The 14795-nt window shown below is 36.4% G+C and overlaps 1 protein-coding gene across 1 annotated transcript in view; it reads right to left on the reverse strand.

The window, feature by feature from the left end:
* Positions 1–9600, reverse strand: part of LOC140233082 (uncharacterized) — a 32203-nt gene extending 22603 nt beyond the window's left edge. The window contains exon 1 of the mRNA XM_072313196.1: positions 9514–9600. The gene's annotated coding sequence lies outside the window, so the exon portion shown is untranslated. The remainder of the gene's footprint in view (positions 1–9513) is intronic.
* Between the last annotated feature and the right edge of the window lie 5195 nt (positions 9601–14795).

Genomic DNA, 14795 nt, shown 5'->3' on the forward strand with positions numbered 1-14795 from the left:
CTTGCAAAAAGAGATTATGAAGGTTTCATATCTTGTAGTATAATCAAGTAAAAGAGCATTCTGAAAATGCATATACCATCTTAGGAATATAAGCTATTGGATCAAGAGAAAGTATGGCATTGGATGACATCATAGTGTGAGCTGTAAAATGTGTACCTATGTAGTCAGACTATGCTACATTCTCCATATTGTATTGCTAGAATGTACAGTTCACTAGCATAAACTGAACCCCTTAGAGTACTCAATTAGTGTAACCTTTTTCCACTGATCTTTTTCTTTAAATCTCAAAACATTATATGGATATGAAATATCTCCCAACAAAACACCAGCTGTGCTTTGAGATGAAACATACTAGACCCTGCTGAGAGCTCTAGGAAAAGACAAGATTGCATACTTTTAATAAGTGAGAAGAAGTATGGCTGCAATGCAATATATCTAACAAACATTATACAAATTATACTGCAGTGTTAGAAGATTTCTTCAGCAGAAACTCCAGGGAAGGCAGGGAGAATAAGCTAATCTGCAAACTGCTAGCAGCAGCCAGCCTCGCACACAGCGCAAGGGGAAGTGATCAGTAACCTCAACTTCGGCCTCATCAGCCTCAGCCGTAGTAGCACAGCCCCCCATGATGGTGGTGTGGTATGTAGTACCTAACTGACAAGACACAAGCTGACATGTATGTCACAATGTTGAATAATTTGCTGCCCATCGAGGCATTTGGGAACTAAATTTTCTGCCAAAGGCAATACTACGAGACAACACTGACGTACTATGCTGCCTCGCTTACAGGTGTATAAGTCAGACTACAAAAATTTGTAGGTACGGCATATTCATATAATGACTGGTAGCAGGTCAGAAGGAAAGGAGAAGATTTTCATCCACCCAGAAGACTTGCATCCATTTCATCTGAAAGAGGAAATTTGATTCTCTAGATGCCAACAAAGTACAAGCTTCCCAGTTCCCTACATGATCATGATCCAACCTGAGAAAATCAATGTCGACCTTCTCCCCTCAGCCACACCAGCCAGATTTTCTGGGCTGCAGAAGCATCATCGCGCCATCATCTGCCTTACTGCTCAGCCCAAGCTGCCCGGCTTGCGTTAGTCGGCATGAACTACTCTGCCACTGCCACTGCCTACTTCGTTATTGATATTCAGACACTATCCTCCTCTCTTGCACTCCAGAACCTCATCATTGTTGTCATTCTACATTCCACGGATAAAGGTCTTGTCAAATTGCTGTAAATTCAAAGTTATTTTCATAGTAACACCTGGCTTCTCTTCCCACACAACATGCAGAAAGCTGGTGAACAGATAATATTGTTAATCCTCACTGAATTCCAGAGAGACATGGGTGCACATAACCACTGCTGGAACATGAAACAAATTAACTCAAAAGAAAAGTAGTCTGCATACCAGCAAACCACCTGTAGGTCAAATCCGTTGGAATGGGAGACCAAGCTATGACCTATAACGTATAAAATGTGATTTTCAACTTCCACAAATTTGTATTTTAATGTGCACTGTCCATAGTTTGGTCAGTAAATATACTGCAACACAGGCAAAGTTGACATTAAAGCAGAGCCAACTGTAAGTGCATAATATATCAACCGTACATCCTGTTACTTGTCATTAAAAAACACACAGTTGGCAAAATCTGATTCCATCATGCATGTTAACAGTAGACTATCTCTAAGCCGCATACAGCAAAAACAAATACTGAACAGCTGCATCTTAAACATGTAGGTGCTACCATGCACTTTCTCAAAACACTGTCAGTTGAAATACTTCCTAACCCTATCCATTTATTAGTTTTGCTGGTTTTGCAAACATAAACAGATCTCCCCTTTAAGCACAATCTGAGGTAAAAGTGCACGCCTACCTGGTATTATAATCATGCCAGCATCCCAAATCAATTCCTTTCCTGACAGGATACTAAAATCCAAACACTGTTTGCTTTTATATTCATTTTATAAAGTCATTGTCAGATTTCACTTGTGTTGCCAATACACTATCTTTACATCACACATAATTGATACCATTATTATTCAATTTAAACACTTTTCATTATTTACACTCATTACCCTTATCATCATCAATATATTTACCATCATACTACTGACACTGTGGTTGTCAACATTGTCTTTTCGATAGGTACGTGTAGGGCATATCAACTGAATGTCAAATTTCACCCTCAATACCTACCATAAAGATGATAAACATGTATGTCTAGAACTTGCATATGGTGCACTGGAGCAATGTGGGTCACATTAGGAGGGTGACAATGATTGTTATCAATATTTATCATCAGGGTCAATAGGCCTATTATTTGTTGCACTGTTTTCTTTTTTAAAACCACTGGCAGTAGCAGTACTACATAGTCGACTCCAGTTCAAATGACTGTGTTCTCATCACAGTAGGCTAATTTAGTACTATCTCGGACAAAATTTATGAGATCAAAATGTTATGTGAACATAAACAGTCCATTTCCACAGACAATCAGTAGAAATGTTGTACAACGTAACCGTGTTTGTTTTGGGGTTTGTGTGTTTTTGCGTTTGATGAGTATTTATGCAAGTCTCAGGTCACTTTGTACATTATGCATGCCATGTCGAGGTAGAAAACAGCAGAGGCAGACATATAGAGTGATTATCTCTCCACTGACCAGTACCATACATCAAACTTTCACACACTGCCTGAGCACATTCATACTTGGGCACTTTCAGCTCCATTTTCATGAATTAACTGAATCCATTTCAATATATTACAGATCTGTAGGGAACTCTGTTAGGCTACAATGTACGTCAACAAAGTTCTGTGCAAGAAATGTACCAGAATCTTCTAAGTCCAGCTGCCACTGCCAGGCTGTATAATTCTGAAAAGGGGTACCACTACGTTGCAATGTTAGTTCCTACAAATCCCACGGTGATCATCAAGACGGCAATTATGTGGCAAGTAAATGACTGACTGGGGAGTAAAATGGCTTCAAAGTGACAGACACACTGACTAGCAGAAAAACACACACATACGTATGCATAACAAATTGTTGACATTGAAGATTGACCATTGCCCACTCAAATTTCTTGCTATACTACAGTATTGACTTATCAGTTGCAACTTACAGTGTAAGGCACTTGGGTACAAATAATTTTGTTATTATCAGAATTGATATCACTACTACCGTCAATATCGTCATTGGTAGAAGCAGCAGTCATAGTAGTAGAGGTAGGAGCATTTTGGCAATGATCTGAATTTACCTGAAGTACAAGCTTCATAAAATATCCTTCCCTTCCGGTCCTCTATCCATCCCCCCCCCCCCCCCCCATGGCAGCAGGTGTTACACATTGAGTGAATAATTACTTGTGTAACATATCATTTAATGCAGTGAACTGTATTTAATGAAAGCAAGTCATGTTCCTATTCATACCCTCAGCCATGCAAGATAGCATGGCAAATCAAGGGTGCATTGTGCGCATCAAATAAAATTGTTATCAATGAGCATTCAACGGCCTTGGAAAGCTGGGTTGATGCAGCCCTGTCTGGAATTATGCATCTGTGCTGATGAGAGCATTCAGGTATCAGCAGCACTCAAATCAAGCCTATTGATGTTTTCCCTACAAATGATGTTAACGCTGCGTCATGCATCCTGTGAGACAGCAAGAGGTCTGTGTTCAATCAAGTAATGTATGTGTGCATATCTACACGTGGCAAAAGTATGTAATGGGAGTAGCCTATGTGTTGTGACCTATTGATGCTTGTTAGGTTGTAGCCCAATTTACAGCTGAGGAGGATCATGTAAAAGTGGGAAGTGCTTTGCTCCACAAAGCATCCCATTTGAGAGAGTACATCTTACTGGGGTAGAGTAAACAAAAATATAAAATGCAAGCTGTTTTTAGTTACGGGATATAAGTTTGAATTGTGCACTTGTGTTTCAAACCAGAATTAGCAATTAGGAGATGCCTCTTTCATTCAAATCCATGTGAAAGAGATTTAAGAATCTGGTGCCGGAATTTGTAATCTTTGAGTGCCACCAAATTTCAGTCAGTTGATTTCTACACACATACAAACGGGAAAAAAAAATAGTATATGAAAGGGCAAAGACACTTCAGTACATTGCACCTGTCAATACAAATACATTTAATGCCCCCATCCTAATTACAGTTCGCTGACTGTGCATAAAACCACAAATATCAAAGTCAGTCACTGAGCAGTACACTACAAGTGTATACACAGACTACAATTTGTACAATGGGTATAGCTAAGGATAACTTTCCTGATGTTTCTTCATTGTTGTACTTTGAACAGCTTTTACAGAAATGAGGATGATGCCTTCCGTTATTGCAAGAGCAATAAGGGTGGCAGATAAGCAGCATGTTTGTAGATGCTAGCTCTGATCTTTTATACCACACAGAGCAAAACAGGCCTAACACCTCAAGGTATCAGCTGAAAATGACATAGCAACAACAAATCCATTCAATCAGATTGCTGAGTCCCCCAAACTGCAAGTAATCACAAGGACATGGACTGTAATGCCAGACCTGACTGAATGGCATAGTCATATATTTATATAAATATATGAAAAACACATGTAAAAACAAACTGTACTAGTAATTGCATTATCAAATACATTTACTATTATCACTAGCGTTTTGTTTGTGACAAGCATTTCAGAAAATCTGAGACTACGTTGTATTAAGCAATATCCAAGGTAAGTTTTATGCTAACACAACGTACATCAATATCAGGTACTGTAAAACATGATATATTCGCTGCGTGAATTTTTCGCGAATTGGAGCCGACGGCCTTTTTTGCGGCATGAAATTTTCGCGAACAGCCACTGGCATTCAATGCATATAATGTAGACAAGAACTTTCGCGTGCATTTTGATTTCGTGAATCCTGGTGCTCGCGAAATTCGCGAAATTAAAATGCACATGAACATTCCTCGTTTTACAGTATTGACACGTAAATTCTCTGAATTAACAAAACCAAGTAGCAATTTTTCTACAGTTGACACAACTGAATAAAATAAACCATTTATGACACAAATCAATACCAGCCTTTCCTGACATTACAAATGTGACATGGTATCTGCTCATGTGATCCTCACCACCTGTCAGATCTTTTGAAACTTATTGTTCATAACTTGTCATGCTTCCTTGTATGTCATTGCAATGTTTTGGCTAGGACTACAAAATAAGTCACACTGAGTGACCACTGAATAACATTTGCTGGTCTATTTTTATGCTTCCGCAACGAAGTGTCGCCGGAAACATTTTTTAAATCTGTAACTTACAGCCTTTGTATAGTTTTAGGAATGCAAAGTTGAGGCTAGATTTATCTGATTTTACGAGCTACTGCCATATGAATACAGTCCCATATTGATGCTTATAAGCAGATTACATCCTTGCTTTGATATCATAAATCTGTTATCTAAAAATTACTAAAATGTTTATGGGTCCAATGTACAGTATGAGGGAGTAAAGTGATCGTTCCTTTTTCATGCACAAATACTTTGCTGAATCACCAAGGCCTAAATTAGACTTTATAGTACACTTTCTATGTGTTAAGTTCACAAACATGCTACACATTATGAGTGGACAGAATTTTCTATACCAAGATAATCAAAGGGGGCCAAAGTTTTGCAATACCACTTACAGACTACGAGCACTAAAATGCACTGGACTGAAAATGAATTGTGATTAAACTCCACAAACCAGTTACTATTTTCAATGCAGCCATTCATCAAAACACATTCCCTCAGCATTCTGCAACTGACTTTTAGATAAAATAAGCAGGTAAGTTTCCAATTATCAAGAATGAGCTCCAATTTCTCAACCAGTATAAGCCAAAGGAGACGTCCTGAATGTTAATTTGGAAAGTGTTATCATCATGATACAATTGTAATATGGTATCTAAATTGCACTGTATGCATGTCACACTTTCTCCAGAGAATAGAGTCCATCAGTTTATATGAAGCAAGCCTATGTTATTTGCGCAATTAATGACTTCCAAGAAAAATGCCTCCCGTAAGACAAATGTGCCATGTATATATCCAGAGCAGGAAATCATTGAGCTTTCTCCTAGCAAGGGATGATTATTTCTCATTACATCACTGTGGTTCTCAATTGTGAATTCAATCACTCACAAAATTGTCTAAAAAGTCAAATTTGTTAAATACATTGCTTATGTATGCACATTATGTCTTTGAAGTCATGCAGTATTAACACAAACAGCCATTTGATGCCGAGCCCACTGGTCATTAGGTCGCATGTATTCTTGTATAAATGTCTCTATCTGTCCCATAGGTTATCTTTTATCTAGACCCTATTGACGAGGACATATCAGGGGAGAAGGTTGCACGTGAAATACAAACTTTTGTATTAAACGTAACTGCACATTTTTGAAAGGACAAAGCTGCCTACTCTATTTTCTAAAACATTGCAGAAAAAAAGAGGATAACAAAATCATCATGTGATTTTGTCTAAATCACATTGCTGTGCCTAAACTGACACAGCTACTTCATCTACAGGTGCTTCATAAGCAAATAATCTGAACATCACTGGAGTGATGATTCACCATGAACAGCAGTCAAAAAAAAAAAAAGAAGAAAAAAAAAAAAGAGGACAGATCAGGGCAGCAGTACACTCCTGGTATGAAAGGAGCAGGCCCAAATCAAATTTGGGCCATTGGCTGTATTTTTGTGTGACAGCCTTTGACGTAGACAGTTTATGCGTACTTTCATGCTGTAGTAAAAGCAGGAATGGCAAATACATGAGAAGTTTTGTTTAAAGTTATTATAGAGATCGAAGATAAAATTGATGTAAACATTGAAGTATATTTGATAATCATATTGCATTTCAAAGTAGCACCAAAGAGCAATGGGCATCTACAGTCAAGTAAAGAAAGTAGTGTCTCATCCAGATTTTTTTGAGAGATGATGCGGGAGATCCATACATCTATTTTTCTGATCTGAAACCACTGCATACATGTACACTATGTACATGTGCAACTGCAAGCTAGCACAAGGCACTAGTGTAGTTTTGCAATGCCTTGTGTAATGAATTGCAGTCATGCACAAACTAACCCTAAGAATTCACAACCTACAAGTATCTGAGACTACAAAGTTGGGTAAAAGTTGAATATTTACCATTAAGTTTGGCACTTCTACACATTATGGAATGATTTTACAGCACTGCTGTGTACGTTTACATATTGTATACTCGTGCACCAACTGTTGTGGTAATGTATATGTATCATACATACCGCAACCGATTGCTTGCAATGAGTACGCCACAGAGCTTTTAATTCAAGGGATCAAATCATTCCGAAATGCACCAAAGTGTCTAAACATGTCTCCTACCGCAAGTTGGAGACTCAAAAGCAAGTGTTTAGGGTGTGAAATATTTACAGTGAGTTGGTACCTTTGAAAATGATTTGCGAAGCGGGAGGAAACTACGCTAGCATCTTAGCCAGCACAGTGTAGCGGGCAAAAGTACATATTAAAATAACCGTTGAAATCAAGCCAGGTGCAAGCTCATGAAATATATAATATGCATACGCACATCTACATTTGTTGTACATGATGTGCGAAGATATGACTGTATGTGCGTGCATAGATTCACAACGTAAAAACACACTTTAATATGTGCTGTGACGCTTTCTCAATACCGGTACCTCACCAGCTGCGTGCAGACCCATAGTACAGCAGCTGGTTTGTAGATCACTCTCAACTAGCAGTACGATACATAGTGGATACGCACTATATTATTAGTAGAGGAGATTCTAATTCAAATGCAATGTAGGCCTACATGTATACGTGGCAGCACACAATCGGTGTGTGAATTTCCGGTGTTTTTTTGTCCGCCCTAAAGTAGTATTAAAAATATCAAAAAAAGTTGATGTAGCAACTCAAAAACAATGCGAACAAGGACAAGGAACACAAATTGTTGATATTTTCATCACCATTTTGAAAAATAGTATTATAGTAAAAAAAAAAAAAAAAAAAAAAAATCAATATGCCCCAACATTTTTTTCATGTGTACTTGGCCTAATAGAATTTGACTATTACAAAAGGAGAAAAAGAAATAAATCTCCCATAAAAATGCATTGCTTCATGAGATCATTAATGTGCCATCAGTTGCTCAGAATTTATTTATATGGGCGATATTTATGGAAAGCTACACCTACTGCTGAGACAAATGCAACCTGGTTTACTGCCATACCAAGCATCTGTGACCGGATCTACAGAATATTGTAAATGGCAGATTCCGACACAACTGCACTTCATTATGTGTGCAGCATAATAGAATAATCTGGGTTGTAATGTTAATCATCAATCACTTGTGTGCAAATATATTGTATGAGAAACCTACAATTGTCAAATCACGTTTGTCCTTATTTTCAAAACTTTTGCCAGTCAAATTCTATGAAAAACTCATGTAAAAACAGTGTAGGCCCCTACAAAATGTTTTGGGAGCATTTCAGATAGTGATAGCAGAATGGGATTTCAGAGAAAATTATCAAACAGACAAAGCAAAAAAGAAAAATGATAATAATAGACAGTCTAATATGAATAATAATAAAATGTAGAAAATATCTAGACGACTACATCTCCACATGATTACCAAGCACTAAATACAAGTAAAATTTATGAAATCTGAAAACACTTTAGGTAAAGGTGGCCAAAACATGACGCAATATCCAAAATTACAATTGTATTATTACACTACAAGTACACTAAATTTACACAATATCACCAATAAAATTGCTACCAATCATTAACAATTGTAACGTTTATAGGTGTCAAGGCCAAGGCCCAGGGTTGCATGTAGGCCTAGATCTAGTAAATTGTAATGCTGTAGCTAGAATCTAGTTCTCATACTCAAAGCAATAGGTTATATTCTAAATATGCAGCATGTAGGCCTACCGACCATTTAATATGCAATTGCAAACAGTAAATTACCATCCATATCCATGGACATGGTCGCAGATGGTCAAGCTACTTCTACTACTAACGTTAGTGACAGCACCTGCCACCTCACCCACTCACCAATTTGCTCACTGACTCAGTTCAGTACAGTAGTGAATAGTTTTTCTACATTCACATAATTTCTGATTCAGTTCACCTTTCCACTGCTGGGGGTCCTGGTACTACTAGTCCTTAGACTTCCATGTCTGCTGTGACATACAGTTTGGGAACAGGAACCTGCTGCATTTCACAGTCCGCTACTCAATAGTAACATACTGTCTAACTGTTGAGTGCCATTGTCATTTCTCTTGTGCAGTAACCCATGAATAAGCCAGCAGTGTAGTAGAGTAACGTAGTAGCAGCGAGCCTGCAGACAATCATTCATTGACTAGCACTATGCAGCCCGTATTGTGAATGCGAGTACACAAATGCGAAACGACCTTGAAAACTTCAATGAATTCACTGCACTGCGCGACATTTACGCTCTGATCACGAAATTAAACCGATAATGTACATCCTGAGATCGCAATTATTCCATACTCACCCAGTTTCAACGATGTCAAGACGGAATTTCCTCTAGTTTTATGGCTTCATTCGAACACCTCATTTTTGTCAGACGTCGTTCGTCGAGTTTCCCAGACTTCACCGATGACATGCCCCGTGAATGACCTCTAGTATAATCCCTGGAGTGTAATTTGCATACGCACTCGTCAATGCCCTATGGTAGTGGCGAAGATGCAAAACACAAAAGAATATCTGAAAGGTAAGAGTTGCCTGCCATAGAAATATTATGGTGCACATGCATAAGACCATGTGTGTGCGGATGACATTTCGATCTAACGGATGTCTCTCTGATCAGGCATAGATTGAATTAGACTTTCAGTGCACTTTGCATACCATTTTCATTTCCGTTCAGGCTAGAATCGATGCGATTGGAGGAACACTGTCTGTTTACCGTCTTGAATTTGGATGCAATGCAAACAAAGTGTCTCAGCTCAGTCGGTTATTTTTGACTCATTTCACGCTGCAATTTGTTGTCATGACCGAATGCGGACTGGTGAGGACCGACAAAAATGCTAATGAAACACAATTAGAAGCCAAGCACGAGTAAAATGTGTATGCTTCACGTTAGATTAATATGCGCATATTTCTGAGTGAGTACAGCAGTATATGTTTTGACTGATTTTCAGCTGATGAGTGTTTGTAGCAGTTTCCCAAAATTCTGAGCGGTTAGACTAAGAAATGAGCACTGTGTTGATAAAAAAAAAAGGTCAACCAAGGGACTGCTGAATATTAAAAGATCTAATCGAGTGGGGCTCATGGCATTCACATTGCTTAAGTAATTCAATTCAGAAGCCTGTAATTGACGTAGCATGTGAGGTAAACTCCAGGTTGGCCTCTTCGTGAACAGTTTTCGATGTTTTCTTTCCTCCGTGACTTCCACTCCTTCATCCTGTCCTCTTCTTCCTTTTCTCTCCTCTTGGTCTCCTTCGTCGCTTTATTTTCAATCATCATTATGCAACATCATCATTGATTTCATCATCATTTTATCCTCCTTTTCTTATTATGAATTTGAATATATTCTTCTTGTGTCTCTTCTATCTCTTTATCTCTTTATATTCATTATCAAAATTTTCGAGTTCTCCCGTTTCTTCATCGTTTCTGGGCGTGCTTTTTGTGGGGATTTTGTAGTCTCCTTGTGTATATATTTAGAGGGTTTTTTTTTTCACTCATTGTTCCAATGTCATTCTTGCATTTTTTGTATACGCATGTATGACAGGCACATCTTGTTAGATTTTCAGGTAATGCAGTAACAAAAATCATATAAGTTTCGTTTCTTTGTCCTATCGGCATGTTCCAAAGAAAAAATATTTTGCTATTAGGAGTGGTTAAAAGGGGATCAACAACAACAACAACAAAAGCTTATAATAGCATGTGTCATCTCAATTATTTACCATTTGTAGGCCTATATATACACTCAGCAAAAAAAAAAGACAAACAAACACGAAAGTAAACACTTTTTCCAGTGCATATTTTACATAGTAGATTTTAATAAAAATCTTTGTGTCGTTTATCATATTAAAGGTTACTCAATTTTGTCGACCTGGTAGCTTTAAATGCAAGGGGAAATGTCATGCATGAGTGAACGCATTCGTTTTTGTCTTCCAAGGCACAAAAGTAAAAATTGCAGAATTTCACATGTAGTGATTCATTTGCAAATGCCCTTCAAGATAGCAATGATGACAAAAGACAAATTTAACACAATGAGAGACACGAATGAATAGCAAAAAATACGTTTTCCTTCCCTTTTATCTCTTTATCCTCAAACAAAAACAAAGTGGGGAACTAAAGAAGGAAATAAGACTTTTCTGTCTACTCAAATTCAAATGTCATAGGGACTAAAATGCAAAGGTGGTAAAATAGAATTTTTCTGTTTTTATTTCATTCTTTTAATTCAGGGATTTAAGAATTCATGAGACAAATTCATGAACTTGCTATCATTTTCAGTGCGCTTGATTCGAAATAACATTTCAAATTTCGACCATTTTTGTTAGTATTGACTCTTTTCTGATGTCATTTAACAGAAGATTCTTCATTTTCTTCATTATTTTGTGCCTTTCTTTATCTTTGGAAGCTACAAAGACATTATAGAAATCAATGGGCAAATTTTCCATATCAATTTGTGTTTCCTATTGTGTTGGATTTGTCTTTTATTCTCATTCATGGAATAGCAGATACGCGTGAATGAAAAATTGTCCATTTTTGCAATTTTTACTTCTGTGCCTTGGAAGAGAAAAGCGAATGTGTTCAATCACGCATGAAGTTTCCCCTTCTTATTGACCTACCAGGTTGATAGCCAATTAAATTGCCTTTAACATGGTATATTTTATATAAAACATTTATATTTAGCCTACCGGTAATTTTCTATGAGAAATATGAGCTTGAAAAAGTGTTTACTTTCTTTTCTTTCTTTCTTTTTTTTTCCTGAGTGTATATGTATATTTTTTAAATAAATAAAGAAAATGGAATCGAAATATAATTGAAAAAGAAGAAGAAGAAGAGTGAATTTTGATTGTATCCAAATTGTATTTGACTCTTTTTAAAGCAAATCATATCAACAGAGGTAGCTAATTAAACGAAGACAGTTAATAAAAGTATAAATTAAGTCACATTTATAATGATATGAGACAATTAACAAATAAGAATCGCCGTTCCACCATTTGAATGTCTGTGAATTAAAGCGTATGTTATATGCATTACATTGTCATCGAGACGGAGTTAATTTGACAAAAACAAAAACAAGGAAAACCGAGCAAAAAGTTGACAAAGGTTCTCTCAAATATAGAGCAAATTACACACAAAGAACAATGAAGAATGGTAATAATATCATTTTCAAAGACATATTGTTTGTATTTACATTATTATAAACAAATGAAGAAAAGGGAAACGAAATAGATGAACAAGAATTAAAAGAAAACATTTTTATTGTATCCAAATTGTATTTGATTTTTACTTGTATCAAGCAAATTGTATCAACAGAAACATCTGATTAAACGAAGACAGTCAACAAAAGTATAAGTTAAGTGACACATTATAATATTATACTATATTAACAAATATCAAGGATCGCCGTTACAACCATTTGGATGTTTGTGAATTAAAGTGCATCTTATACATTTTATATTACATTGTCAGCGAGGCAGAATCAATCCTAACCACACAAAAAAAAACAAAGAAAACCTAGCAAAAAGTTGAAAAAGGTTGACTCTCATAGATAGAGCAAAATTACACACAAAGAGCAATATATAATCGGGACCCTAATAATATCATCTTCAAAGATATCATATTTCAAAGACTTGCATGTTATTTAAGATTGATATGATAGGTTCGGTCACAGTAACGTATTGAAAGTAAATGAGGTGGTAATCATGGCCTCATAAATCTTAAACTAAATCTCCTTATGCTATCAGGGGAAAAAAATGCATTTTCCCTTCACTATCCTATATTATTACCGCTGTAACGATTTACAATCAACTAATTTCTGCAAAGTGATGTGAGATTTTGATCTATGACATCACGCCTTAATTTTTTAATTATGCATACTCCCTGATGTGACCAATATAACTTCATTGCGATAACTTGATGAGCTTTTAAATTAAATGTCAATTTTGACTCTGATAAGCTATCTGTTTGTTTGACTTTGATGTTATACTCTTCCGATTGAATGAACTTGAATGCAGAATGTAGTTTCCTTTCCAGCAGTTTGACGGGCATGACGATTTTCGTTCAAAAACAAAAGACAAAAAACAAACAAACTTTCTCTTCGGAACATATAGTTTCCTTTACAGCTCTCGTGTCCCTTTTACAAACGTGAAGATTGATTTTCTTTCATCAGCTGGCATATTATGTAGAGGTAAGTAATTCAGACCTTTTATCAGAATGATAACTCTGGAGGAGGGAGAGTAAATACTGTAGATTTCCAATGAATTTATTTGGCCCTCCCCCAACAACAAAAAAGGAAAAAAAAAAGAAAAGAAATCCAACCATTATATTCGGTACAAAAGGAGAGCGGAATGTCTAGTGACATTTTTGTTTGATTGTTATTTGTTTTTGTTTTTGTGGGTTTTTGTTTGATTTTTATTATTATTATTATCATTTTTATTTCATTCTATTCTTTATTACTTTTTTTTTTCTTCTTTTTTTCTTTCTTTCTTTTTTTGCAACAGGGATATACGTCCTTTAAGGCTGACCCGAAAATGAAAGTTATAGCCCTCTGGAAATTCATTCCAATCTATATACTCAGTATATGATAGTTTGACATCGCATTATATATTAGCCAATGTTTCTTCTATTATGTTGCGGGGTTTCTAGACTATAAAAAGCAATGTATGACTCACAATGTGACTCATCTATTGAATGCAACGTCAGCATTACTATACCTCATCTTGTCTATATAGCAATATGCCTGAAATGCGTTAAAAGTATCTGTACATCGACCGATATACCCATCATGTAAACAATTTGTATAAATATGCGTGTCGCATATATAAAGTTTATGTCTCAAGACAGAACTTGAATGACGTCTTCAATCCAACCTCGATTTTATTCTAATTTATCTTTATCTTTTTTAACTCTATCGTGGTCCCCCTCCCCTTTCAGAACTTTTCCTATTAACTCTTCTTATCCACCATATTCATAAATAAACCTTTGCATCTCAAATTTGCTCCTGTTATATACCACATTTCGTGTGTGTTTTTGGTAATTAATGATGGTGCCTCTGTGTAGTGTTGGTATTGCAAAGCATGGTATGATACATTTGTTATCGTGAGTCACCTGTCCCGTTGAACCATTGTGTATAGTCACTACTTTATCTCCATTTAGATGTAACATCCGTTGGCTGAAATATGAAATACAACATTTCGGAAATAAATCTCACCAGCGTGAATATAACAATCATGTGAGTTATAGTCTGATCCGCAATGTATCAGAAACTTAGTTTGGGACTTGTCACATGTCGCCAATGCTCTCCAACGATAGATGATGTGTTTATCACGCTTTGTTTATATAATATCATCAGTTTACTTCCAGGTTGTCCAATCATCATTGTTATGCTGCAAGTTTCCATTAAACAAAGATGAGTTTCCCCCTGACTCAGAAAAGTGAGTCACCAGAGCACAATAGAAACTCGTGATCATACTCCGATATTTATATGAAAGAAATGGCCTATATGTTTCTTTTTAAAAAGGGTGCATGCTGGAAAATACCTGTGTATTCTCTGTTTCAATCATACATTGAAAAAAAAAAGTTTAAAGAAACCCTCAATTA

Source organism: Diadema setosum, chromosome 9 (genome assembly GCF_964275005.1).
Source record: "Diadema setosum chromosome 9, eeDiaSeto1, whole genome shotgun sequence".
Lineage (NCBI taxonomy): Eukaryota > Metazoa > Echinodermata > Echinoidea > Diadematoida > Diadematidae > Diadema > Diadema setosum.